We start from the raw sequence: 27,532 nt of genomic DNA, 5'->3' as shown, positions 1-27,532 counted from the left end.
CAGCTAGTAGATAAGGAAAGCCTTGTCTCCACACTGCCTGAGGATCAAGGGTGTTTTTCTCTTATTCCTGTTATCTCAAGTCTCTGTTCCGTCTCGGAGCAAAGAGTTCATGTTGTGACTGGGCCTTCATTTTCTTTCTCCACCTCCTCTGTGGACCTGGACTTCTTTAACTGGGAAAGAAAGGAGTAGGGAAACGGTCTGCTTTGATCACCCTCTGGGTGCCTTGCCCCAGTGGATGAACAGAGCAGGAGCTGATGGTCCAGCGCTGGGGGAGAGCGAGCGAGGTCTAGGTGATGGGCTCTGCTACTCCCTGGCCCCGTGTCTTTGGGTAAATCCCTCTAGGTCTCACTGTCTTCATCCGAAGGAGAGAAAAGGCACCTAACACGCAGCATTGTTCCATGCACACGTCTGTGCTTTGAAAACTGTGAAGTGCAACACAAACGGAGGATCCTGGTGAATGTCAGCGAGTTAGCCACCACGGGCTTCCACGCAGGTGCGTTTCTTTAAGAGGCAACCAGCTTCAGTTGTGCAAGCAGGGCCTGCCCCTGTTTTGAGATATTCCCAAAGCCGTCCACCTCCCCCCCAAGCATACCAGAACCAAGCTGATCATCATAACACAGACTAAGTCGTGGTTTCATCTTGATTGGGCAAAAAAGTATTTCATAAGTGTCTATTTATACACCAGCTAAACTAGATGTTCAGCAAATCCTCATTCGTTTGGCAGACGCTGGAAGCTCAGTTCTACTTAGTGGAATTTCTCAGCCAACTGATACTCATCACACATTAGAATTAGAAAACAAAACTGGCTATTTTGAAGGGAATCATCCTACAATTATTACATATTTCTCTCCGACTTTCTAAAAAAAAAAAAAAGCATTAAATGCCGTTCTACCCTTTTTCTTATCTCACTGCCACCACCATAAACACCAATTATTCTACTGAGTCTAGAATCATAAGAGCCTGTTCTACCTACCACTCATAGCTTTGAGACTTTTCGGCAAATTATTTTTTATTTATTTATTTTTTTGTTGTTGTTGTTGAGACGGAGTCTCGCTCTGTCCCCCAGGCTGGAGTGCAGTGGTGCGATCTTGGCTCACTGCAAGCTCCGCCTCCCGGGTTCACGCCATTCTCCTGCCTCAGCCTCCTGAGTAGCTGGGACTACAGGCGACCGCCACAGCGCCCGGCTAATTTTTTGTATTTTTTAGTAGAGACGGGGTTTCACCGTGGTCTCGATCTCCTGACCTTGTGATCCGCCCGCCTCGGCCTCCCAAAGTGCTGGGATTACAGCCTGTGAGCCACCGTGCCCGGCTCGGCAAATTATTTAACCTCTTTGTGCCTCAGTTTTCTCATCTATAAAAGAGGACCAGAAAACCAAGTTAATTAGGAAATGTGGCTGCAATGAGAACACAAAACCAGCAATCTACTTAAAATTTAGTGCATGGATTTGGAGATAACTGTTTTTCTCTCTGAGATATTTTTTGTTCCTACCCAACTCCTGGCTATATTCCACATAGCTGAATTTGCTGGCAAAGTAAACCTCTCTTATGTGGACATGAATTTCTTTCGGGGCCTTGAAAAACATAACTAAGGCCCCCATGGAACGCATTATGCCAACAAGCCAGGCACAGACACAGGCATTCCGTCCCAGGCAGGGGGACTTTCGGCCAATGCCTCAGAGCAGCCCAGCAGAGCTAACCTAAATGAACAGAGAGAACCAAGTCAAGGAAAGCAAAAGCTTCCCTGACCTTCATGAGGGGGAGAAACCTTCTCTACCAGTCAGCAGTAAATAGAGACCAATGTCCAAGCCAACTGGGCTTTGTTCTTGCAAGGAGAAACATGCAGATCCCAAAAAGGAAATGAAATACAAAGGATGACTTAAAACACCAGGATAATCCACAATGAACACGCAGGAGGGGAAGTTAAGGCACTGAGGCCGTTCCAGTTTTCTGTCTAGGAGGAGCATGAAAGTGGCCCTCTGGTTGGCCAGGAGGCGGAAGGCTGCAGGTTGCCATGCGACACATAGCAAACACACAGTATGTCTGCTTGAGTGGCTTATATTTTTGAGCAAAAGAGAGATTATGGGCGCCTACCTAGATCCTTGAGCTACCCTGTGGTTCAGACCCTAGAAAGGATAGTACTGAAGAGCTGAAGCAACCCTACCTGAGAGTAATCCATTTTACTCAGAAGGATGTAAAGAATTCTCTTGGGTCGGCTGTGGTGGCTCGTGCCTGTAGTCCCAGCACTTTGGGAGGCCAAGGTGGATGGATTGCTTGAGCCCAGGAGCTCAAGACTAGCCTGGATAACATAACAAGACCTGTCTCTACAATTTTTTTATTTTTTTTAATTAGCCAGGTGTGGTGGCACACACCTGTAGGAGTGGGAGGATCACTTGAGCCTAGGAGGCTGAGGTTGCAGTGAGCCATGACTGCAACACTGCACTCCAGCCTGGGAGACAGAGCAAGACCTTGTCTCGAAAAAAGACTTAAAAAAAATAATTATCTTGCTTCAGTTGAGCTAAGTCTCTGGAGTTCTATCTACAATACTGAAGACACATACTATACACATCACAAGGCCATTTACAAATGCTTCAGCTCTCTCTCCTTCAAGTACACAGTTGTATTACATTTCCCTGCCTGCCTGAAGTTAGGGGTAGTCAGCTATGGCCAATAAAATGTGAGTGTGACATGTGTCACTACTGGACAACTTTAGGAACCAGCACCTGCTTCACCATTTGCACCTTTCCCTTGGCCACGGAGATGAGGAATGTCCCATCAGCTTCAATCTAGGGAACGGGAATAAAGATGACTTGGAACACAGTCCTCATCAATCTTCAACAGAAATGCAGAGTGAGCAAGAAAAGAAACTTCCGGCCGGGTGCGGTGGCTCATGCCTGTAATCCCAGCACTTTGGGAGGCCAAGGAGGGAGGATCACCTGAGGTCAAAAGTTCGAGATCAGCCTGGCCAACATGGCAAAACCCCATCTCTACTAAAATTACAAAAATTAGCCAGCATGGTGGCAGGCGCCTGTAATCCCAGCTACTCAGGAGGCTGAGGCAGGAGAATCACTGGAACCCAGCAGGCGGAGGTTGCGGTGAGCTGAGATCATGCCACAGTACTCCAGCCTGGGTGATAGAGTAAGAACCCATCTCAAAAAAAAAAAAAAAAAGAAACTTCCCTATTTTATGCCACTGAGTTTTGAGGTTTGTCTGTTACCCCATAACCCAGCCAACTCTGAGTGACACATGTGCACAACTTAGCCGCCCAGAAGTGACCTTCTTCTTCCAAGTTGGTAATTGTCAAGTGTTTAATTGCATTAAGATAGACTATGCAGGATGGGCGCGGTGGCTCACGCCTGTAATCCCAGCACTTTGGGAGGCCAAGATGGGCAGATCACGAGGTCAGGAGATCGAGACCATCCTGGCTAACACAGTGAAACCCCATCTCTACTAAAAATTAAAAAAAATTAGCCGGGCGTGGTGGCGGGCACCTGTAGTCCCAGCTACTCGGGAGGCTGAGGCAGGAGAATAGCGTGAACCCGGGAGGCGGAGCTTGCAGTGAGCCGAGATGGTGCCACTGCACTCCAGCCTGGGTGACAGTCGAGCAAGACTCCGTCTCAAAAACAAGAAAAAAAAGATAGATTGTGCATCCGTAAAGTACACAGTACTAGGAACCCAGTTGGTCATTATAGATATAGACATAATTTTTAATTATCAGATACCAGACTTCAAAAGGTAAATTATAAAGCTGAGCTCTCAAACAATTTCCATAACCCCTCTGTGAGGTTAATTTATCCCCAATTCCTTTCCTGAACCCAGCAAACACATCTCCAGGGGCAAAGGTCAGACAGTAAAACCTGCTCCAAATGCATTGCCCACCAATGGAGAAGAAGGTGATCATTTTAATAAATTCCAGTTTCTGATATGGAAGATTTACTCCACAATGCTCTTTTTTTTTTTTTTTTTTTTCCTTTTGCTCAAGCTGGAGTGCAGTGGCATGATTGCAGCTTATTGCAGCCTCGAACTTCTGTGCTCAACCAAACTTCTATGCAATTCTCACACCTCAGCCTTGCAAATAGCCAGGACCACAGGCACACACCATCATACCTGGTTAATTTTTTTGTAGAGATAGGGTCTTCCTATGTTGCCCAGGTCAGTCTCAAGCTCCTGGACTCAAGCGCTCCTCCTGCCTTGGCCTCCCAAAATACTGGGATTACAGGTGCAAGCCACCACAGTTGGTCTCCACGATACTCTTGACCAACAGTTAAATTCACCCTTGTAGATGTCAGGATGGGCTGGTCAAATGAGAATTATTTGATTTTCCCGTTAAATCCAGAGTTTTAAAACTCCAGATGTTCTTTGAACATCACCATGGGTTGACACCCACTAGAGTCAAGTTCAACACCATTATCTCATTTCTCCAAAGGCACATTTCAATGTGTCATTTTATTTAATACACAAAACATGAATTTAGGACAACCTGTAGTATTCTCCCGCACTAAAAAAAAAAAAAATCCACAAATTAAGTTTTTCTGTAGCAAAATATATCCAAACACGTATGTCTTACACAGTTGCAATGCAGTCTAATAAAGTCTGCTAAGCTGTGATCGATAACATCTTCATCATTGCTACATAACAGACCCTACAGACACAGACGCTGTTTACACAAACCTACTGACTTGCTCATCTTAGGCCGGATTTACTGGTTTAACCATCATTACTTTTTTCACTTATAAATCAGAACCAATCTAGCCATTTTAGTGGCCAAAATAACTATACCATGATCTAATTTCTTAGACTGTTAAAGTAGGATCAGAGTCACTGCTGGTGAATCAATAAAATGCTTGGAAATAAACAGGGAGGAAAAGACATGACCAACCAACTGGCTGTCGAGGCCAAAGGACCTGCCCATCACCACATCCTCACCCCAAGCCTTGTAATTTACACCAACATTCTGAAATTCCAAGGTGCCGAGGGCCAGTCCGTAAGTACCTTGATGTATGTGTGGCAGAACCACTTCGTTATAATAGTCAATTAAATTATTAATGAAAGAACTGTACAAATAAAAGCATCATGCTCTTTTATGGAGTAATAATTATTATCGTAAGCAATGCAAATTGAATAATAAGAATCGTCAGGACAGTTCAGTGATAAGCTAACAATTTGCGGCAATCAGACCAAACATCTCTGCTCAAGCTGTTTAATAAAATAAATAGCAGCTTGTTGACATTTTTGTTCAGTTGAACACACAGACATCCAGAGGTTACTTGCATGTCTCGGGTAGAAGAGCCAAGAAAGAAGTGGAGACTGAATGATATAAAAGTAGAACCAGTTCTAATGGTGGTAATGTAGATGTTTACATATCTATTTATTTATTTATTTATTTTCTTGAGACGGAGTCTTGCTCTATCGCCCAGGCTGGAGTGCAGTGGCATGATCTCAGCTCACTGTAAACCTCCACCTCCTGGGTTGAAGCAATTCTCCTGCCTCAGCTTCCCGAGTAACTGGCATTACAGGCACCTGCCACCACGCCTGGCTAATTTTTGTATTTTTAGTAGAGCTGGAGTTTCACCATGTTGGTCAGGCTGGTCTCGACCTCCTGACCTCACAATCCGTCCACCCCAGCCTGCCAAAGTGCTCGGATTACAGACGTGAGCCACCGCGCCTGGCCAGATGTTTCTGTATCTTCAGGAAACAACAAATCCTATAAAGTGTCCCAGAATCAAATGGCATAATTTATTTATATACACCCATATATATAGACATATATATTTACTTATACATATGCGTTCCATGAATAGACCATTATTGTAACTAAGTATAATGTTGCAGTTACATTCATGTAAAGAAATAAATCCAATGCTGTGGTAATAATAGGCCATCCCTAGTTAGAAGTAGTAGTTAGAATAGTAGGTCATCACTGCCAGGAGCAGTGGCTCACGCCTGTATTTCCAGCACATTGGAATGCTGAGGTGGGAGGATCACTTGAGCTCAGGAGTTCAAGCCCAGCCTGCACAACCTAGGAAGATGCCATCTCTACAAAAATAAAAAAATTAGCTGGGCATGGTGGCACGTGCTTGTAGCCCCAGCTACTTGGGAGGCTGAAGTGGGGGAATCACTTGAGCCCAGGAGTTCAAGGCTGCAGGGGGCTATGATGGCACCACAGCACTCCAGCCTGGACAGCACAGTGAGACCCTATCTCAAAGAAAAAAAGTAACAATTTAAAAGTTAAACAAAAATAGTTATCAAGCACCTAACTCCCTATGAACAGCCTTGTACCATTCCATAAAAGAGCAACCAGCAGGCCATTCATTTCCTCATGTACCTTATAGGGTCCCGATGGGATACTGTAGAATCACACAGTCTTCAAACAGAACTTAGTACTACCCGATTCTCCACCAGTTTATCCAAGACTCATCCAGGAGAGAGTGTGTCAATAAACCAGATCCAACAACACAGGGAAAATCTATTAAACTTGAACTGATGAGTAATTTGGACCTTTTGGCAGCTGCTCTGACCAATTTCCTGCCCCTTGTTCACCTGGGAAACCATGTATCGCTTTGAGATAAGGATAACCTGCGGTATTTGGGGTGGGGGGTGCCGTGGGAGGGGTAGGCAAAGGCAATTAAGTCTCATCAGCTTCCAGCAGGAATAAACGCTGAGGAATGGACTTAAACTTCTTGCTGTCGGATGTGTGCATGTCACAAACACACACCTGTTGTACTAGAGTCCTAGTGTTAGGTAAAAGTCCAGCTGTTCAGGGGCCATCTGACTGCACTTTTGGGGTGAAATAATGCCCTTTCCCAAAGCCTGTCCCCTCCTTCACCGTGAGCTGATACATCTGTCATACCAACTGGGTCAATTCAAATGCCATTCTCCTTCAAGAGATCCCAACTTCAAAACAGCCCTTCCTCCTCAGACCCCCTGGCAGATGCCCCTGCTCGGACCCCCAACTGCTCCTCTGAGCCAAATTCTGCCCGATTAAACGAAAATGCTCTCGCATGTACTACGTTGACCCCACCACTGAGGGAGCTATGAGCTTTGAGCATAGCTGAGTTTGGGCTCAAATGACTTGATCTCTGGTTAATGCTCAAATATCCGTTTTGGGAGTTCATATGCACATATCAGAGTGAGAGAGAAATCAACATGGACACATAAACCACATAAACATATCCACTAGAGGGGAACCGCACAGTGTCCTATTTTCCACAGTGATTAAGAGTCACCCTCTGCCTTCGCAGGGGGTTGGGTCCGCCACATTTCCACCAGGAGATAAACCTGAGTGACCTAGAGTGCTAAAGACCGATGCCTGTTTATCTTTTCAAATGCCATCCCCCCACTCCTTAAACCAGGAGGAAATTCCTCATTGCTGCTATATCTCTAACACGTGCTAATCTTCTTTCTAATAAGAAGGATAAGCCACCGTCTTGAGACCTGCAGGAAATGGTAGTAAGGCAGCAGGAGGGAGAATGAGAAGGAGGCAAGAATGACACCCAGGAGAAGGGGCAAGAGAACCCCAGGCAAGGAGGCTCTGGGACCTGGATTTCACCCAGCAATACAATTTCAGAAATAGTGTTGGGGACAGGCGTACATGGCCAACTTTTTGTTTTGCCAAGTAAGGATACTGAACTCACTATCTTGAGCTTATTTTTCTCATTTTGCCTTAGACCGGGGGAAAGCTCACGTTTCAATACCTACTTGTGCATATCTGTGTGTCTGTGTCCCCCACCCCCTTAGACTAAGCCCAAACACAGCACCTTGGAATCAGCACCTTGGAATTGCCTCTGCCTCCCACACAGAGGCTCCCTAGGTCCAGAAACCACTGAAATAGACCAGACTGGATCCCCGATCTCAGAAGTATTCCTTATTTCTCCTTTCACTCGAGAATGTTTTACACTTCCTTATCTTCCTATCTTCCTTCAGAGAATTTCTGTGAAACATCTTTTCTAGGGTGTTATAAAGCCAACTTAAAAAAAACAAATCAACACTTTCTCTGCAGGACTCACTTCAACCCTTGATAAGAGAGTAGTTTCTGTGCTTCTAAAGGAAATGAATGCTAACTAAAAGGGCATTCCCACTTTCGGCCTGGGGGCCTGACCTGCAACAGCCAAGAACACAGCTGCAGAGAGTGCCAAGGCCTACTTCCTCGGGCAGAGCAGCCAAGGGGCAAAGACTTTCCATGCCTTTGTCTTGAGAATACGCCACAGCCAGCCAGGATGACTGGCCTGAAGGGAACCAACCTGAAGGTTCTGGCCCAGACCCAGCGCTTTCAGCAACAAGTAAGGATTTAGACCAGCTTAATTTCTGAATTCTTGGAAGACAAAGACCATGTATATTAAAGTAGCCGGCACGATGCCTATTTGCCAAGTGTAAATAGGCATTTCGTCAATTTTTTATGGCAATTGTGATCATGTTGATGAGAACAATGGGAGAAACAAACAAACAAACAAACAAAATAACCAAAGTCCTTTATCCCTTGAGAGGAGACTGGATCTGGCCTCATGACCCCTCACAGGTTATACCAAGAGCTTCCACAAGGCCTTCAACACTGATATAGTTTGGATATTTGTCCCCACCCAAATCTCGTGTTGAAATGTAATCGCCAATGTTGGAGGTGGGGCCTGGTGGAGGTGTCTGGGTCATGGGGGAGGAACCGTCATGAGTGGCTTGGGCCATCCCCTTGGCAATAAGTGTGTTCTCACTCTGAGTTCACATAAGGTCTAGGTGTTTGAAAGTGTGTGGCACCTCCCCTCCCTTCTTGCTCCCATTCTCGCCATGTGATGTGCCTGCCCCCCCTCCTTGCCTTCTGCCATGAGTGGAAGCTCCCTGAGGCCTCCTCAGAAGCAGATGCCGCTATGCTTCCTATCCAGCCTGCAGAACTATGAGCCAATTCAATCTCTTTTCTTATAAATTATCCAGTCTCAGGTGTTTCTTTATAGCAGTGCAAGAACGGACTAATACAAACAAGGGCTATTTGTGGAATGAACAATGAATTCTCATATTCATCTCATCTTTTGGTACACAAAAACAACCGGTTTAGAAATCTTTTAGATTAATTCTCACTTAAATAAAATATATATTTTAATCTCACTTCCAATTATCAGTCAGGATCATACATTCTTGGGTAATACAACTGTAATAGTAATTTTAAGAGCTGCCACAGAATGAGTGTTTACTATCTTCCAAGTACTGGGCCAAGTACTTTACAAGAATGATTTTCTTCAATTACCACAACACTGGCTGAGTGCAGTGGCTCACATGTATAATCCCAGTACTTCGGGAGGCCGAGGCAGGCAGATCACTTGAGGTCAGGAGTTTGAGAACAGCCTGGCCAACATGGTGAAACCCTGTCTCTACTAAAAATACAAAAATTAGCTAGGCGTGGTGGTGCATGCCTGTAATCCCAGCTACCTGGGAGGCTGAGGCACGAGAATCGCTTGAACCCGGGAATCGGAGGTTGCAGCGAGCCAAGACTGAGTCATTGCTCTCCAGCCTGGGTGAGAGAGTGAGACTCCAACTCAAAAAAAAAAAAAAAATTACCGCAACACCTCTACAAGATAAATATCCTTATCCCTATTTTACAGATGGGGAAATGGAGGTTCAGACAGCTTACATTATTTTCTCAGAATGCACTGCTCAGAAATCCCATTCCAATCACGCAGCTGAGGGGAAGGACTGGGAGCTGAAACTGGCTGACAGCCTCACCCTGGCATCCACTGCCTCAGCCTGAAGATCTTGGATCACTTGATTAAAACCCACCCTGCCATAAGCTACAGCTTTTAAGGTACACACACTTTAACTGGAGCTGCTGAAAACCCAGGCCAGTCCTCTTTCCTGGAAGCCTGTGTTGTTTTCATTCCATTTTAAAGCCTGTTCAGCCTTTATACCCTCTCTCTCGGGAGCCCTAACTTCAGCCCCCAGGCCTTGGCACCACTGCAGCAAAGGGCCCTGTTGCAAAGTCATTCTGCTGGATTAGACAAACCCATTTCTCTCAGGATAGTTAGTGCAATTCCAAAATGGCTTATGATGGGCCAAAACTCTCAACTTGTTTTAAATAAAGCAAGCTCTCCAGAATCCCAGAGCTGTAGTCGGTGATGGCGGTGGGATGAACGCTGGTGTGAAGCTGTCCTCCCTTTCTGCAGATGTCTTTCTCTGTGATCTCTGTGGTCCTTAGTTTCTCTGTCTTTAGAATACGAACTCTTACCTACCTCACAGAAATGACTGTAACAACCAAGTGGGATAGTACAAATACTTTTTGAAAAACATTAAATGCCTTCTACAACTGAGATGTTAACATCAGACTTTTCCAATAGGACAGGTTATAGAAAATTCAACCAGGCATTTAGAAGGCCAAAGCATGGATCCAGCAGCTCTCTCTGATACATGTATGGTGATTTCCATTTAATTAACTGTTTCCGGGGAACACCTAGAGCCATTATCAAAGGTGCTAACTGGGCAGCCAATGGGTAAACTCCTAACAGGTCTATGAGTCAGTCCTTTGGAAAGTTTTTGTCTTGTGTTTTCATATTCAGGTTCCATTTATGACTCAAGCATAACTTTCCTTGGTATTAAGTAACAAGGAACTGAGATTAATTGCCCAATTTTTAACTACATTTGGCCTGTTTGCATCCTATGTTGTAAGCGCCCTACTAGGGCTGTAAGAACAAAGAATTTGTCACTGGCTGTTGTGAAAAAGCTTAGGCGCCTGAGCACTTTATGATGACTAAAATATAGGATTCTAGCCTCCTAAGAGGCGGGCGGATCACGAGGTCAGGAGATCGAGAACATCCTGGCTAACACACAGACACCCCATCTCTACTAAAAATACAAAAAATTAGCCAGGCATGGTGGCAAGCGCCTGTAGTCCCAGCTACTCCAGAGGCTGAGGCAGGAGAATCGCTTCAACTCGGGAGGTGAAGGTTGCAGTGAGCTGAGACCATGCCATTGCACTCCAGCCTGGGCAAGAAGAGCAAAACTCTATCTCAAAAAAAAAAAAAAAAAAAAATGGTTTGAGAACATCACAGGAAACCATGCTGAACCAAGTGTGTTGACTTTTACACCCTATAACCTGGCCAGCTGGCTCTGTGTCTCGAAGCATCGGACTCCATTTTGAACATGGATTTCTTTTTTCCTTTCCAGAGTCTCTCATTTTCTCCATCGTATTCATTCAGAGGGGGAAAAAAAAGACCTCATAAATGTCATTTCATATTCCAAGCAATTTGCTATAGGCAACTACACCATTACTTTGTACAAATAAATTTACATAAATCATTATTAGAATGTTTTATCTTGGCAACATTATTTGGTTCCCAGAACACAAATTAAATGCATGCTTACAGCAGAATATTTTAAAGTTATTCCTATATTGTTTATGAGACAGGATTAGAAATTTCCATCTAATTTTTCTTTCATAATGGAATTCCTTTAGCTTTCTTTGTACGTTTAGAAACCACATGTATAATTTTCTGGGGGGTTTCTTGAAGCAAGCCATGCAGTAGATGACTGTGCCATGTTTCGTTCATTTTTCAGCTGCTATTCCCTTTGATTTCATGGGTTTGGTTTTGAACACTGATTAGGAAGGCCAGGAACCAGGGGAACTGCAATACAGACTCCTAAGTAGATGGCTTTTTATGTGATAATATGCTGCACATAAACTGGTCTTTGACTGTGGTTAAGTTTTTTTTTTTTTTTTAATAAACAAATGTGTAAATAAACTCCCGGCACTCAGTTTCTCCTGGCTGTTTGGGTTGGGAAGGGGCCTGTTTGGATTCTCTGCACAGCACATGGCAAGTCTTCACTGGCTGGAGTTTTACTCCACCCTAGATTTCAAAATAAAATCTTTTCCACGTAAAAAGCAGCTCCCGGTTTTAAAACAAGCTGCACTTGTCAACATCAGGGTAGGGAGTGGTGGCAGGGGACTGGACGGGAAGTCAGGACACGCACGTCAGTGAGGCCTGCTGTTGCTGGCTCTGGAAAACGACATAGTGACTTCCCAGCCCGTCTTCTCATTGGTGTCACAAAGGGCTGGACTCCTGGCTCACGGCTGGAACTTTCTACCAGTATGTGGTCTGAGAACAGATTCCAGGGCCACTGTCAGGGAAGTGGGGCCCCATGAGGTCAAGGGTGCAATACTCAAAAACGGGGAGTGAGGCAGCCCTGTGGAGGGCTTAAGAACACAGATTCCAATAGCCAGGGTTCAAATCAACACACCAAATCAACCACAACCACTTGCTACCTGTGTGACTGAATAATTCAAACCTTTCTGCATCTCTGTTGCCTCATCTGAAAATGAAGAGATTATGCATACATACCTAGCAGTCTTATTTTGGGGATTAAATGAAGCAACACAGCAAAAAGCTGAGCAGTGTCTGACTCTTAGAAGAGGTTCAATAAACAGTAGCTAACATTAATCTTAAAGGATGATCAGTGGAGTCAAGCTAGGGCGATCATATCATTTATGATCTAAACCAGGATATTTCTGGGTGTGAAAGGGAAGACTGTATGGTAATTATATTGGGTCAACTGGTGTATGCTAGGACAGTCCCAGGCATACTGGGACTTGTGTGACTACCCTGCCCCTAGCCCATACCATTCAAGACTCAATAAAGACATTTATTTTTTGCTTACAATTATATATTACACATTTTGCAATTTGTTACTCCTTTTAAAGTTCTTTCATACACCTTATTTGAACTTTTCTTAACTTTTCTTAAAATGTGGGAAAATATAGGACTGAATTACTTATCCCTTAATAATAAGCAAAGTATAGGAAAAAAAACAAAAAAAGTATAGAATTTCCCCTAGTGACCCAGTGTTGCTGAGCAGTGGGGGACAGTATCCCATGACCTCCTCCGTACTTCCTGGCCTCCTGCCAGAGAGGCAGGGTCATGTAACTAGTCCTGACCAATGGCCTGTCACCTCTAGTCTTAAGCACTTAAGAGTGTGTGTGCAACCGGGCACGCTGGCTCACACCGGCAATCCCAGCACTTTGGGAAGCCAAAGTGGGAGGATTGCTTAAGCCCAGAAGTTTGAGACCAGCCTGAACAACATAGCAAGACCTCATCTCTATACAAAATTTTAAAAACTATTCTGTACCATGCCTGTAGTCCCAGCTACTCAGGAAGCTCAGATGGAGAATCCCTTGAGCCCAGGAGTTCAAGGCTGCAGTGAGCCATGATCACGCCATTGCACTCCAGCTGGAGCAACAGAGCAAAACCCTGTCTAAAAAAATGAATGGAGCTGGGCATGGTGGCTCACACCTATAATCCCAACACTTTGGGAGGCTGAGGCAGATGGATCACTTGAGGCCAGGAGTTCAAGACGAGCCTGGCCAACATGGTGAAACTCTGTCTCTACTAAAAAATAAAAAAATTAGCTGGGCGTGGTGGCACATGTCTGTAATCCCAGCTACGCAGGAGGTTCAGCTGGGTGGATCCTTTGAGCCCAGGAGTTCAAGGCTACAGTGAGCCATGATCACACCACTGCACTCCAGCTGGGGCAACAGAGCAAGTCCCTGTATAAAAAAAAAAAAAAAGAATGGAGCCAGTGCAATGGTTCACACCTATAATTCCAGCACTTTGGGAGACCAAGATGGGTGGATCACTTGAGGCCAGGAGTTCAAGACCAGCCTAGCTAATGTGGCAAAACCCCCATCTCTACTAAAAATACAAAAATTAGCCAGGTATGGTGGCGCATGACTGTAATCCCAGCTACTTGGGGGGGCTGAGGCAGGAGAATCGCTTGAACCCAGAAGGCGGAGGTTGCAGAGAGCTGAGATTGCGCCATTGCACTCTAGCCTAGGTGACAGAGTGGGACTCTGTCTCAAAAAAAAAGAATGGGTGTACGTTCTCAACCCTTTCCTTCACATGTTGCAGCAGCCAGGAAGCCATGTTTTGAGATGTAGATATCACAAGATGGAAGAGGCCTGGGACCTCAAAATACTGGAGGCAAGAGAGCTACACTGGCCCAATCCCTGGGCAAATGAGACATAAGTTTTTGTTGTACTAAGCCCCTGAGATGTGGGATGTACTTCTTTTTAAGACGGAGTCTCGCTCTGTCACCCAGGTTGGAGTGCAATAGCGCGATCTCAGCTCACTGCAACCTCCGCCTCCTGGGTTCAAGTGATTCTCCTGCCTCAGCTTCCCGAGTTGCTGGGATTACAGTCACCCACCATCATACCCAGCTGACTTTTGTATTTTTGTAGAGACGGGGTTTCACCATGTTGGCCAGGCTGGTCTTGAACTCCTGACCTCAGGTGATCTGCCCGCCTCAGCCTCCCGAAGTGCTGGGATTACAGGCGTGAGCCACTGCGCCCAGCCAGGGTATACCTTTTACCCTAATATACTACTGCCTGCCCTGGCTCAGCCGGTTAGTAAGATTAGAACCCACATATTTTACTATAGTTTTCATTCAACAGTATCATAAAATCCTACCAGATTGGGAAAAAGCATTGCCAAGATTAAATGCCATAGCTTACTCATGGTAAGCCTTCAAGGCTTACTTGATTTAAAACAAAATATTTATTTGGTTTAAAATAAAATCGTTCACACCCAGAGCCAAGTAAAAAGAAAAAAGTTCCAAAATGCAAGGTTTGTTTTAATTTGGTGCTGATTTATTCCAACATTTAGGTTAATCCAAGAAGTCTGGATGCCTCATCTTACAGACAACCCTAAGACGAAATGGCCTCATGTTGCATCTAGGTTTTATTTTAAGTTAAAAAGATGAATGGAAATATCCAACTAGAGTGTGACCAATTCGCTATCTCACTCCAGAAAATCCCTCCCTTCCGCTCTTTCCTATTCTAATTCTACTCATCCTTTCAACCTATTTTCTTAATGGGGAGAAAGCTCCACGCATCAAATTTCGCAAACACTTATGTCACACAATTGGCTAGGCCAGGAGTTGGCAAGCTTTTTCCATAAAAGACCATAGGGTAAATATTTCATGGTTTCCATTGCACTTATTTAACTCTGCCATTGTAAGGGCAACAACTGCCACAGATAATCCAGAAATGAACAAACATGGCTCTGTTTCAATAAGATTTTATTTAGGGACACTGAAATTTGCATTCCATATACATTTCATGAGGCACAAAATTTTATTCTTTTAATTTTTCCCAACCACTGAAAAATGTGAAAACCATTCTTAGTACATTGGCAGTGCACAGACAGGCGGCAGGCAGTAACTTGGCCCCTGGGCCGCCTGTGGTTTACCAACTCCTGGTCTGGTCTTAGGAGGGGTGGCAACAATCTATTAGGCAAGTTCTGCAGTGGGAGGAGAACACAAATACTGCGATTCTAGTTCTTCCACTTCCTGGTGGCTGGTGATCCCAGGCTCTGACTCCAGAAGGCCCAAGCTTCTGCACACCTGTGTCCAGGAAGGCAGATGGTGCGTGGCCAGGCAGGGCCCAACTGGCAGCGATGGGGTTCTCAGCTGGCAACTCTCAGTAGCACCTTTAAAACCCAGGACAGGCCAGGTGCAGTGGCTCATGCCTGTAATCCCAGCACTTTGGACAATGTGCCTTGGGAGGCCAAGGCAGGCAGATCACTTGAGGTCAAGAGTTTGAGACCAGCCTGGCCAATATGGTGAAACCCCATCTCTACTAAAAATACAAAAATTAGCCGGGCGTGGTGGCGGACGTCTGTAGCCCCAGCTACTCAGGAGGCTGAGGCAGGAGAACAGCCTGAACCTGGGAAGCGGAGGTTGCAGTGAGCAGAGATGGTGCCACTACACTCCAGCCTAGGCGACAGAGCAAGACTCTGTCTCAAAAAAAAAAAAAAAAAAAAAGGCCCAGGGCAGTGAAAGCCACCACTGCTTCCACCAGCTAAACAAAGGGCAGCCCTAGGGAAGAGTGAGGGGTGGACAGGATCCACTGCATCATGCCCAAATTAATCAGGGCACTTAGCTGCCATCCCTGACTGTAGCCTCAGCCCTCCCCCTTGAGACCCTCCCTGAATTCTGGCTTTCAGAACCCTCTGGATGCGCTCCCAGCCTTACTTTATAAATGCGTGTTCTTAACTTATGCTTCCTCCCCTGCAGCTCCACTTCTCAGAATCACCCCTTGTGAATTACCAGGTATTGACCTCACAGAGCTCATCCCAGGGCCCTGACAAGCCCCAAAGGCCAGGCAGAGCTCAGAGCGGAGGGTGGCAGGTGTGTGAAAGAAGAGTAAATAATCAGGTAGACAGGCAGAGACAGGGTGTGGACAGGCCCAGAGAAGCAGAAAAGATCAGCAAAGCAGTGGCCAAGCCAGGGTGGGGGCAACAGAAACCACTGTCCCCAGCAGGACACTGCCAGCCAAAGCCCCTCTGCAAAGGGAAGGTAGAGTTTCCCCAACGGGCTCCACTCCAGGATCCTTAAGGGACCCCTGACGGGGAGTCTGGTTCTAGCTGGGCCAGAGGATCTGGGTCCTCTAGACCTTCTGATTGAGGCAGTCAGGCCCTCACTGCCTGGGCTCACGGTCGGTTCATTCCTGTCTTCCCCTCAAGGCTCAATGCCACGCCTCTTCCTTCTGCCTGGCCAAATGATCCACAGCAACAAAGCCCAACTGAGGCCCTCCCTGGTCCATGAATTCTTCCCTAATTATTTCAGTCCCAATCCTCAAAGCTTCTCCATTCCCTGAACCAAGGAACTACCACTAGTTCACAGCCCTGGCCCTAAGCTTAGCACCATCTGCCATTTTCTTATGAGTGAATCAACTTTGCCTAAACTGTGGGCTCCCTGAGGAGAGGAGCCAGTCTTCTACTTCTCCATCCCCACCTGTCCCAAGAACACACAACAGATTCTCAATACTTACTGAACGCAACTAAAAGTGCAACATTAGAAAGATTAATACAATTAAAGTAAAACATGAGATTGTGGCAACAAAAATAATTTAGAAGCTAATTTCTATGTGAAAATTCCCAGCAATCTTCCTGTGGCTTTGTATTTCTACGACTTACACCAGAATTTTAAATAAAGATGTGATTCAATGTTTTTAATCATCTTAATGCCTAAATTGGATTGACCACATTGTCAAGTCTGATCAGCTGCATAAATTGATCATTAAGAAGACTGGGGGAGGCGGGAGAGAATACCAGTTGATGGAGAAATCATCAATTTGGCATTTGCATTTAAATATAGCTTTGGCATTTCATTTATTCAGCGCAGTCTACGTAAGGCATGGCGAACTGGGGAAGGCAGTGTAATTACCTGAGTCGGAATGGGTCCAGGAAACTGAGGTCAGCATTGCTCCCGTCACAGAAGGGACAGAGGGGCCTCCATGATCACGAGAACGCTGGTCTTCTAGAGGCTGCTGGAGAGGAGCAGTAGGAAGTCAGAATTAAGCAGAAGCAGCAGAGAGAGCCCTCGCAACCACAATGGATGCCATCTCTGGCCTGACTCTAGAAAATGACGCACTTCAGTGAAAAAGCAATTGTAACAGTACCTCTTTATTTCTTGGATCGTTATTAAAAGACTGGATCTTTCACTATGGAGTGTTTTTAAACTGTCTCATGGGGCATAAGAAGATCCAGAAATTTGAAAATACATGCCATCTCAATGTGAGATCATTTTATTTTGCTACAACTGCCACTGAGACATTTGTGAGATCATTTTATGTACTACAGCTGCTACTCAAACACTTGTCTACATAAAGGAAAAACATCAGAGCACCCACAAGCACTCAAGGCCAGCATTCCACCCCACGGACCAGCCTTGATCCCCAGGGTAGACCAAGTGCACAGGCTGCAAAGTCGATGACTCTATTTTATTGTAAAATGAAATGTCTCTGGCTCTACTCCTCACTAAATGGGCTGCAAGTTATTAGGCCATGGTTAACCAGTAATCTTGCAAAACAGGAAAGCTGGTACATGAGACAGATTGCATAATAATCTCTGAGAGAAGATATCTTTTTAACCGGGGCCTCAAGGATAACAAATCAATGAACTCTCTAATGAAATGAATGGTATTAACCTACGCGCTGTCGTCTGAGAATGTTAGGAGTATATTAATTAGATCGGCGGTTCCCAAACTGTGGGTCCTGGAACAGCAGCATCAACACTGACTGAGAGTTTGTTGGAAATGCAAATTCTTGGCCCCTACCCAGTACCTACTGAGTCAGAATACGTTATCCAGAAGTAGGGCCCAGAAATCTGTGTTTTAACAAGCCCTCCAAGTGATTCTGATATACCTTAGATCATTAATTTATCCACCCATACAAAGCCATTCTGTTGTAAAATAAAATCACCCTATTCTACTTTGTGCTTAAGCTCCTGGAAGGACAAAGCGTAGAGCTAGGGATTGCATCGTGGAGGGATGAAGAGTCAGAGACGATAAAGAACCTGCCCTCGAGAAATGTATTGTCCACTATGGAAAATAAGACACATACACAAGCAACTCAAGTACTGGCAGACCGTGTTATTTCTTCTAACGGCTGGAGAGTGTCAAGACAAAGGAGATATTTGTTTCCGTTTGGGGTGAGGAGTGGGGGATGCCACGAAAGGCAGGCATCGTGAAGACAATAATAATGGCCTTGAGATCAGGACAGGATTTTAACAACAAAAACCAGACAGCAACCGAAGCAAAGGCCCAGAGGTTGGAAAGCGTGAGGGCTATTCGGGGGCACGAGGTAACCAGGTCTGGCTGATACACGAGAAAGTTGAAGGTGATCTGAGTGAGACAAGGTTACTTCCAAGTGCAGACAGGTAAGAGAGAGGGGCTCTTCTTCTGTTTTTTTCTTTTTGAGACAGTCTCCCTCTGTTGCCCAGACTAGAGTGCAATGGCACAATCTCAGCTCACTGTAACCTCTACCTCCCAGGTTCAAGTGAGTCTCCTGCCTCAGCCTCCCCAGTAGCTGGGATCACAGGCGCCCAACACCACCCTGGGCTAATTTTTGTATTTTTAGTACAGACAGGGTTTCGCCATGTTGGTCAGACTGGGGGCTCCTCTTTTTCAAGTAAAGGCCACCCAGCAGGCACCAGTGGCTTATGTTTAATTGATGTCTGGGCTAGGCATGGCGACTCACACCTGTAATCCCAGCACTTCTGGGAGGCGGAGGTGGGCACATCGCTTGAGCTCAGGAGTTCAAAACCAGCCTGGGCAACAGGGCAAAACCCCATCTCTACAAAAAATACAAAACAAAACAAAAAAATAGGTGTGGTGGTGCAGGCCTGTAGTCCCAGCCACCTAGGAGGCTGAAGAGGGAGGCGTATCTGATCTTGGAGGTCAAGGCCACAGTGAGCCAGGATCGTACCACTGCCCCATCTCAAAAAAAAAAAAAAACAAATCTACATCCAGTTTACTTTTCTATACTTTTGGCAGTGCATTTTCTAGAGGGAAGAACTGCAACTGCTTCACGGATTAACAGCAGAAGGTTTGTCCAGGAGGAAGAACGCACACACAAAATTTTAAAGTAGATACAAGAATCTGGAAGTCACAGTCGCCTCGGACCATTCTGCAAAGGGGCAAAATGTTACCACGCCTTGACAGCCCCTGAGAACATCTCTGGTTTTAGCTTTAAAAAAATACTGTCATTCAAGTTGAGACGGGCATGACTTAATCACCAAAAAAGTTAAATTAATACACCTCCAATTAGAGGAAAAAATACTTTTCATGATCAAGTGGGTATGGCTTTGCTTCTAGAAAATGGACACAAATAGGTTTCATTTCCTGATGTTGGTAGGTGAACAAGGGGGTACTGAAAATGTTTTTCATGTCACACCAAGGCTCGGATTGAAATGAAGCTGGATTCAGAATTGGCAGTCTCTGCTTACCCATGCCAGCTTTCCCACTCAACTTTCTGAGTCATTATGGACAAGGCACTAAACCCCCTCAACCTCCGTTTTTCATCTATCAAGAAAAAGAGGCACCCACCTACCCCACCTTCTTGGAAATTTCAATAAGAAAATAGAAATGAAGTTGCCGGGAAAATTATGAAGTACCATACTATATAAAGGTATAGAATTATCCTCCTCATCGAGGCATTTGGCTACTAATTAACACTTGTTATCCTATCGGCCTTTGAAAATATAAAAGCAACATGTTTCGATGCCCTTGAGATTCTCCTTTTAAATATGTGCAGATACAGCAGTTCTGAGGAACAAACTTGGCATCAACCAAACCATTCTCCCAAGAAGCATTTCAAGGTAAATCTTTTACTTGTAATTTAAAAAAATTTTTTTTTATTCCTCTAACCACGATAGAGCATCCAGTTATCTTTTAGCAGCTCCTGGTGAACACAACTCAGTCTTCGGCAACACCGACATATACAATGGCAATAATTTATCATCTCTGCAGTAGTTTAGTCCCAGATGGACCATTTACTAATTTATTTCCATATGTAACTGGCAGAGAGATTAATCAGGCTCCCAACTCGGAAACCTGAATTGAGCTTTATTCCCTTAACAGGCTAACTCTGGGCAGAAGAGGCACACATTTACACAGAAACCAAGAGTTCCTCTTAAAAAGCCTGTCAGCCTCAGATGCAAGCCTTACACACACACACACACACACGCATGCACACACACGCACGCACATCTTTCTTGAGACAGCTTGCTCCTATGTCAGCTTGGAGGGCTGGTTCTTTCCTCAGATCCTCATGGACTCCACACAGGAGCTGTGTCTGATACAACTGCAGGCAGAAGTAAAACGTAACGCCAAATGCAGTAAAGTTGCAGCCACATTCCCCTCCCTGTCTGCAAGGTCGGAGGCTCAGATTTCTGAAAACGAAGAGATCTTTTTGCAACAGTGCTGCGCCCAGCTGGCCCGGCGATGCAGTGCCCAGGCGCTGGGAGGCATGTGCTTTCTTTTTTCCACTCTTTTTAAGGGTCTGAACTTGACTGAATTCAGCAGCTGCCGTGTCCTCAGCGATGGCTAATGAATTGTTAGCTTTGCTCCCAGTTCCCCTGAGCTCAACTCCCAGTCCACTTTTGTTTTTAATTCTATCCCAATGATATCAGTGTTTAGCATAGAGTGGTGAACGAATTGTTGTTGGATGACGGTGTTTACATATAGAAAGCAAGCCAGACATGGGCAGAAAGCACCAGCTGATCCCTGATGCCTTAAGTGGAACCCACGGCCATGCCAAGAAGGTCTGGCAGACAGGAGCGTGTGGAGGTATTGTCGGCTAAGCTAAGTCCACACACCTGGGGCGTTAACCAACTCTCTCGCTTTGAAGAAGTCACTTGATGGTTCAGGTTTAAAATTCTCTCCTCTATGAATTTAGTTCCCTGAGGTTCCTTCTGGCTCTAAAATCTAATGATTCTATGAATATGAAAAAGATCAGCCATTCACCTGGTTTGTTCCATGTGTTTAGCCGATGACAAACAGCAGGAAGTTTGGAAGCATCTGAAAGTGGCTGAATGGGTCCAGATGCTTTTGGTGCTGTGACAGAGATAGCCTTTGGAATCTCAGCAGCCAACAGATTCCCTTTGCACAAAGAACAGGAGCATTTGACGACTGGTCCACAATGTATATCTTTACAAGGTTTTAAGAATTCAATTAAATACAAGAGTTCCATTACAGTATTATTCTAAGTATGGCGAATCCTGCAAAAGTACATATGTCATGGCCCTTGTCTTTAATACATTGACATATTAGTTAAGGAGATACACTGCTAATCTCTTTTTTTTTTTTTTTTTTTGGAGACAGCGTTTTGCCCTTGTGGCCCAGGCTGGAGTGCAATGGCGCGATCTTGGCTCACCGCAGCCTCTGCCTCCCGGGTTCAAGCGATTCTCCTGCCTCAGTCTTCTGGAGTAGCTGGGATTACAGGCATGCGCCACCATGCCCAGCTAATTTTGTATTTTGTTTGTTTGTTTGTTTTTGTTTTTGTTTTTGTAGAGACGGGGTCTCTGCATGTTGGTCAGGCTGGTCTCAAACTCTGACCTCAGGTGATCCACCCACCTCGGCCTCCCAAAGTGCTGGGATTATAGGCGTGAGCCATTGTGCCTGGCCACTGCTAATCTTAATACAATGCAATACGTGCCACAATCATTGACAAAGAAATGGTTAAGTCAACATGGAGGATGGAGAACTCATTTTAGTGAAAGGGGGAGATCTGTAAGGTTTTGCAGAGGAAGCGGAATTTAAACTGGGCTTTGCAAAGCAAAGATGGGACTATAGACATCCGGACAGAGGTAACAGTGAAAGCAAAGGCCGATGTGCTTCCAAGTGTGGTCAGGGCACAGTATTCAGGACCCAAGGACAGGGGCACAGGATGCCCAAGGAAAAGAAGACACAGTGAGACGAGAGGCTGGAAAGGAACTCAAAGTGGAAAGCCCTGGATGCCAACCTTTCATCCTGTGGTCTCTGGGAATCTTCAGAAGTTCCTGGGCAATGGAGACTCCAGATGAGCTCTGCCTTGGGGGTTTCTTCGGACCATTTACCACCATTGATGACTGGGAATAAGATCTGTCCATACCTTCATGTTTCTCTTAGTCATTCCACCTTGCCACTATTTGGGAATCCCTCAAATTTATTTTTTTTCTAAATCAATTTCCTGGCCCTTTGAATGGAAGCAATTGAGTTTCCTCTAAGTACTGCCAAGATTTCACATTCCGATGACGAGTTCGGCCTAGTGCTTTACATTTAGGTTCGTGTGTTTTTCTATTCTTACGAAAGACTTAAAATAGCATAGACGGGTGTTTTGTTTTCATTTGTTTCTACACTGGAAAATATTTCTGTATGATGAAAAAAATACACAAATGTCCTGACTTTTGGAAGGGCCTGCTCCAGCACTTCCCAAAAAACAAAAGTTTAACTAGTCATCCAAGCCGTTCACTGAAAGTTTTTTGCTCTCCAGTGTCAGAGTCCCAGGTTATTGAGCCCAAGTTTTCCAAGGTCCTTCAAACACAATAACAGAACGTCATGTAAACTCTCTCCTACCAATGCTATTTGGTCCCCTCAGCCTGGGGGTGCTAAGCACACATAGTATTATGCAGCTTTCACATGGAGAAGCCCCAGGATACATGGGGCACACACCAGGCAAGCCAGGGCATGGGGACGGGGGTCTGCCCTCCCATCTACCCCAAAGATGGGTCTTAAAACTCCACTGAAGTGGGGGGTACAAGTGGGCAGAGCAGCTCTTCCTCTGAGAATGGAGCTGCCTTCGGTATGAATCACCACTGAAAAGTTTCCCAAGGTTTGCACCTATACTCTCAGCACTTTGGGAGGCTGTGGCGAGAGGATGGCTTGAGCCCAGGAGTTTAAGACCAGCCTGGAAAATATAGTGAGATCTTTTTTTTTGAGACGGAGTCTCGCTCTGTCACCCAGGCTGGAGTGCAGTGGCGCAATCTCGGCTCACTGCAAGCTCCACCTCCCGGGTTCACGCCATTCTCCTGCCTCAGCCTCCCGAGTAGCTGGGACTACAGGCGCCCGCCGCCACGCCCGGCTAGTTTTTTGTATTTTGTAGTAGAGACGGGGTTTCACCAGGTTAGCCAGGATGGTCTCGATCTCCTGACCTCGTGATCCACCCGTCTCGGCCTCCCAAAGTGCTGGGATTACAGGCTTGAGCCACCGCGCCCGGCCGTGAGATCTTTTAATCGGGCATGGTGGCGTGTGCCTGTAGTCCCGGCTACTTGGGAAACTGAGGCAGAAGGATTGCTAGAGTCCAGGAGGCAGAGGTTGCAGTGGGGCGAGATAGCACCGCTGCAGTCTGGCCTGGGCGACAAAGTGAGACCCTGTCTCAACAAAATACAATAAAACCAAAAAACAACTCCCATAGAAGATACAAATTTCACTTCCCATCTCTGGATTGCTCAGACTACACATGGGCATATATGGAAAACTTCAACATTGATTTCATTTATCAACTTATTTAGAAAGCCACACTGTATCTACTCACTGGGGTGTGGTACATTCCAGGGTTCAAGTCCCTGGTTTATAATCCAAAACCCGTCCTAGCCCTCCACATGCAAGGGTGCTCGGAAGCTCCGAGTCCCTCAGAGGTATTCTCTTAACATCTAATCAAATAATGACTATGAAGAATAATATGCAGTACATACTGTTGATAGTTCCCTGTGCACATACAAAAATAGTCTCATACAGCCCAAAGAGCTGTGCTGTCTGCATCGCTTTTTCTAAAAGTCCACCTATGGTCGGAAAACTAACCTTCTTCAAATGAATAGATTAGCTTAAATTACCATGCCATTTTACATTCTCTTCACTGATACACGAATAATAAAACTATGAGGTAAATGTAGGCTTAAATCCAATAATGGGCATAAATAAAAAAATTTTTGACATTAAAAACTCAGTATAAATTGAACTACAAGATACTTGAAAGCTCCCACAATCATAACGTGCACATTGAAATCCATTAACCTAATACCTAGGCTGCTATTCAAAAGTAGAGGTCTAGCAGGCAAATAAATACTCATTTGAACACTCCTCCTAAATTACTGTACAATTTGGTTGCAAAGTCACACACTTACAAAGTCTATCATTTTTACTTGGTTGCTCTGTAGCCAACACTGAAGTCATATCAGGTTACAATGTGGCAGCATGAGATCAACACAGATACCAGCAAATGGTACTAAAAAGTAGCAGCAAATGTCAAAGACAAACCAGGGTCAGCTTGGAGAGAATGAGATATTTACATAAGCTTTCGGAAAAGACAATGGAGCCCCGATTTCCCCTTAACTGCACACCTAATCAACCTCTCTGCTCCTCACCTGATCATTCTGATATAAAAGCAATTTCTACAGTGATACATTCAAAGACCTTAGTTGCCATAAACTCAGCAGCTGTTAAAAAGATTCTGTTGCACATTCGATTTGCTTTGAGACTCAGCTATTTCCAACCAAAGCTTTCATTTCTTATCCATCACTACCCCCCTGCAAAAAAAAAAAAAAAAAAAAAAAAAAAGCTTCATTAACAATATCCTTCTTTGACAAGTCATCTGCCAAGTCCATTTTCTTACCTTTGTAACTCACATTTTTTTCATTTGAGGATATTTACCCAAGCAAGAACAATTGTTTGACTGGAATCTTGCAACTTTCAACTTTGCCCAGATTTTGCCATCGTGCAGAAGGGGAATGCCGCAACCCCCGACACATCGTTCGGTTGAGCTAATACACATCTGAATCCAGGGCTATATTTTAAATTCTTTTACACTTACTTAATATAGTGCATGCCGCCTGTCCACTGATGCGATATCAGAAACCTGCAAGCTACTATTTCTGCAACTGTGTCACTGTAGATAGTCTGAAACATGTACGTAGCTGTTGCCATGGAAACAAACACAGCTAGGGTAGAGTGCCACGCTGTGTTAATTCCTTCACCCATGAACCCCAGGGGAATGCTAACATTCATCTTCTTTCTCCTTTAGTCTCACACTGCTTTAATATTTTTTTAGCATTATCAAATGATGTACTAAATACATATGGTACACCTGAAAATACGGATGGCTGAAACGAGCCATGGTACCAACCTAGCCTGCCGGCTGTCTGCTTAAGGTGGTGCAGCTCTGTAATGGATCCTTTCCTGAACTTCTCCTGGGAGAAATAAAGAACTTTGTCTTTCTTTTAAAACGGTGTGGGAAGGACAGAAAAGGTGAGCATCTTGTCTCCCTTAAGAAGAACAGTTATCCTGGAATTGTACCGGAATAAAGATGCTATCAGAAATGTGCCTTCTCAGTTCTCTGAAAGGCAGAGGGAGGCCTTGCAAACTTTCTGAAGTGGATCCAAGCTAAGAGTTATTCTCCCTTCCAAGTAGAGCTGCATTAGCAGGCTATAAACCCAATAGTTTTAATTAGGCAAAAGCATAAACCCTTAACAAGGGATTCATCTGTCCCCACTTAGTCTTGATTCCTAAACCCATGCAAGAAGGTATTAAAATGAGTGAGTAGGCAATGAGATGGAAATCTGCCATTATTCAGAAAGAAATGTGATTTTCCTGGAATTTGAACATTCTCTTTTTTGCTTCAAGTTCATATCTCTGCCCTTATCGATGCTTGGACCTGTGGAGAAAAGTCAAACTCTTTCCCTGCACCTAAAAGCCAAAATGTATGCTTACTGGTGCACTGGGCCACCTTCTCATTATTCAACTGGTAAACCGCTTTAAATATTGGGGTTATACTCATCACAGTAGACAAAAGTAAGCTGTTCAAAATCTTAATTACATCATATCCCTTGGGCTGGTTAATAATATTCAATCTAGATGAAAATGGCCACGTTTTAGATTTGCATGCTGATGTGTTTCACTTGAATACAATTTTCGCACTAAACAATCAATTGTAAGCTTTAAAAGTGCAGCTCTGTGACCTCGAACTGGCATATTTTAAAGAAACCACTACTTTATTTGTGGAGATTATGGCAAAATTAGCCTACAAAAGATGAGCAAACTTTTTCTGTTATTTTCCTAAATTGAATCATGCTTGGCTATTTACTATGATAATAATAATAAACTCATTCCTAAAATAAAGCAGAACAGAAAATGGATATATATACACCTTACTGGTTAAAGAAATTCATCACTTTTTAAAAGCAATCTCAAAAATATGTTAGGGTCCAGTAGAAAGCCTAGTCTTCAAGTATTAGCAGGGCAGGTAAGGATTACCCTTTAACTAATCATGACCAGTATTTCAGAGGCAGAACCACAGCAACGAGAATGAAAACTGCAGTCCCTTCCATTAACTTTGCACTTCTGCCTCTTATTTGCTTCAAGTTCAAATCTCTGCCATTATCAATGCCCTTGCATTCTCCTAATATCACAAAGCATTTTGACGTAGGTTATTTCATTTGACTATCAAGGGAGTTCCATGAATTATCTTGGCAGGTATTACCCATCTCATTTCACAGAAGATACAATGAGGCTCCAAAAATCAGCAACTGGTCTGAGGCCACTGGGTAAATGTCAGAACCTCGCCTGGGTCACCTGATCCAGTGCTCTCTGTAGGGGCCGTGCTGCTCCTAAGCGTGCTCACAATGCAGTTGGCTGCTTGTAATCCCAGCACTTTGGGAGGCTGAGGCGAGTGGATCACGAGGTCAGGTTGGCCAATGTGGTAAAATCCCATCTCTACTAAAAATTCAAAAATTAGCTGGGTGTGGTGGTGGGCACCTGTAATCCCAGCTACTCAGGAGGCTGAGGCAGGAGAATCTCTTGAACCTGGGAGGCGGAGGTTGCAGTGAGCCGAGATGGCGCCGTTACATTCCAGCCTGGGCAACAACAGTAAAACTCCATCTCAAAAAAAAAAAGTACTTGACTATAGTTAACAATACTTATAAAAGGATAGACACTAAGTATCAGATTAATTGGTTTGGGGATTAACTATGGCTGGTGGTGGAAGTTAGGCAAATCCTCCTCTTTGACCTCACCCACCCATTCTCTTCTCCCAAGGCTTTAGGCTGAGTGCAGCAAGCACTCCCAGAGCACATCATCTCAGCCTGCTCACTACACCCCGCGCCACCTTCCTTCCCAGGCGTGCCAGCCCTCAGTCCTGACACCACTCCTCACAGAGGGCCCTGCACTGGAAAGACACCTGGCGGGGTCCTTGGGCTTTGGAAGTGAAAGGGGGATTGGGAGCAGCAGTAATTATTATATTTAGCCTCCCTAAGGAAGTA

The 27,532-nt window shown here is 44.8% G+C and overlaps 1 protein-coding gene across 7 annotated transcripts in view; it reads right to left on the bottom strand.

Moving 5' to 3' along the window:
- The window catches only part of FOXN3 (forkhead box N3), a 466,737-nt gene that overhangs the window by 315,522 nt on the left and 123,683 nt on the right, over positions 1 to 27,532 (bottom strand). For 3 of the 7 annotated variants that reach the window (XM_009212111.4, XM_009212112.4, XM_009212113.4), the window contains exon 2: positions 17,187 to 17,289. The gene's annotated coding sequence lies outside the window, so the exon portion shown is untranslated. Of the gene's footprint in view, positions 1 to 17,186; positions 17,290 to 21,266; positions 21,590 to 24,904; positions 25,062 to 25,089; positions 26,943 to 27,532 lie in introns of those variants that run through there. The other 4 variants (XM_017961453.3, XM_017961451.3, XM_017961452.3 and 1 more) reach the window with 4 other exon arrangements.

The sequence above is a fragment of the Papio anubis genome, chromosome 7, assembly GCF_008728515.1.
Source record: "Papio anubis isolate 15944 chromosome 7, Panubis1.0, whole genome shotgun sequence".
NCBI lineage: Eukaryota > Metazoa > Chordata > Mammalia > Primates > Cercopithecidae > Papio > Papio anubis.
This window is presented reverse-complemented; position numbering and strand designations above follow the sequence as displayed.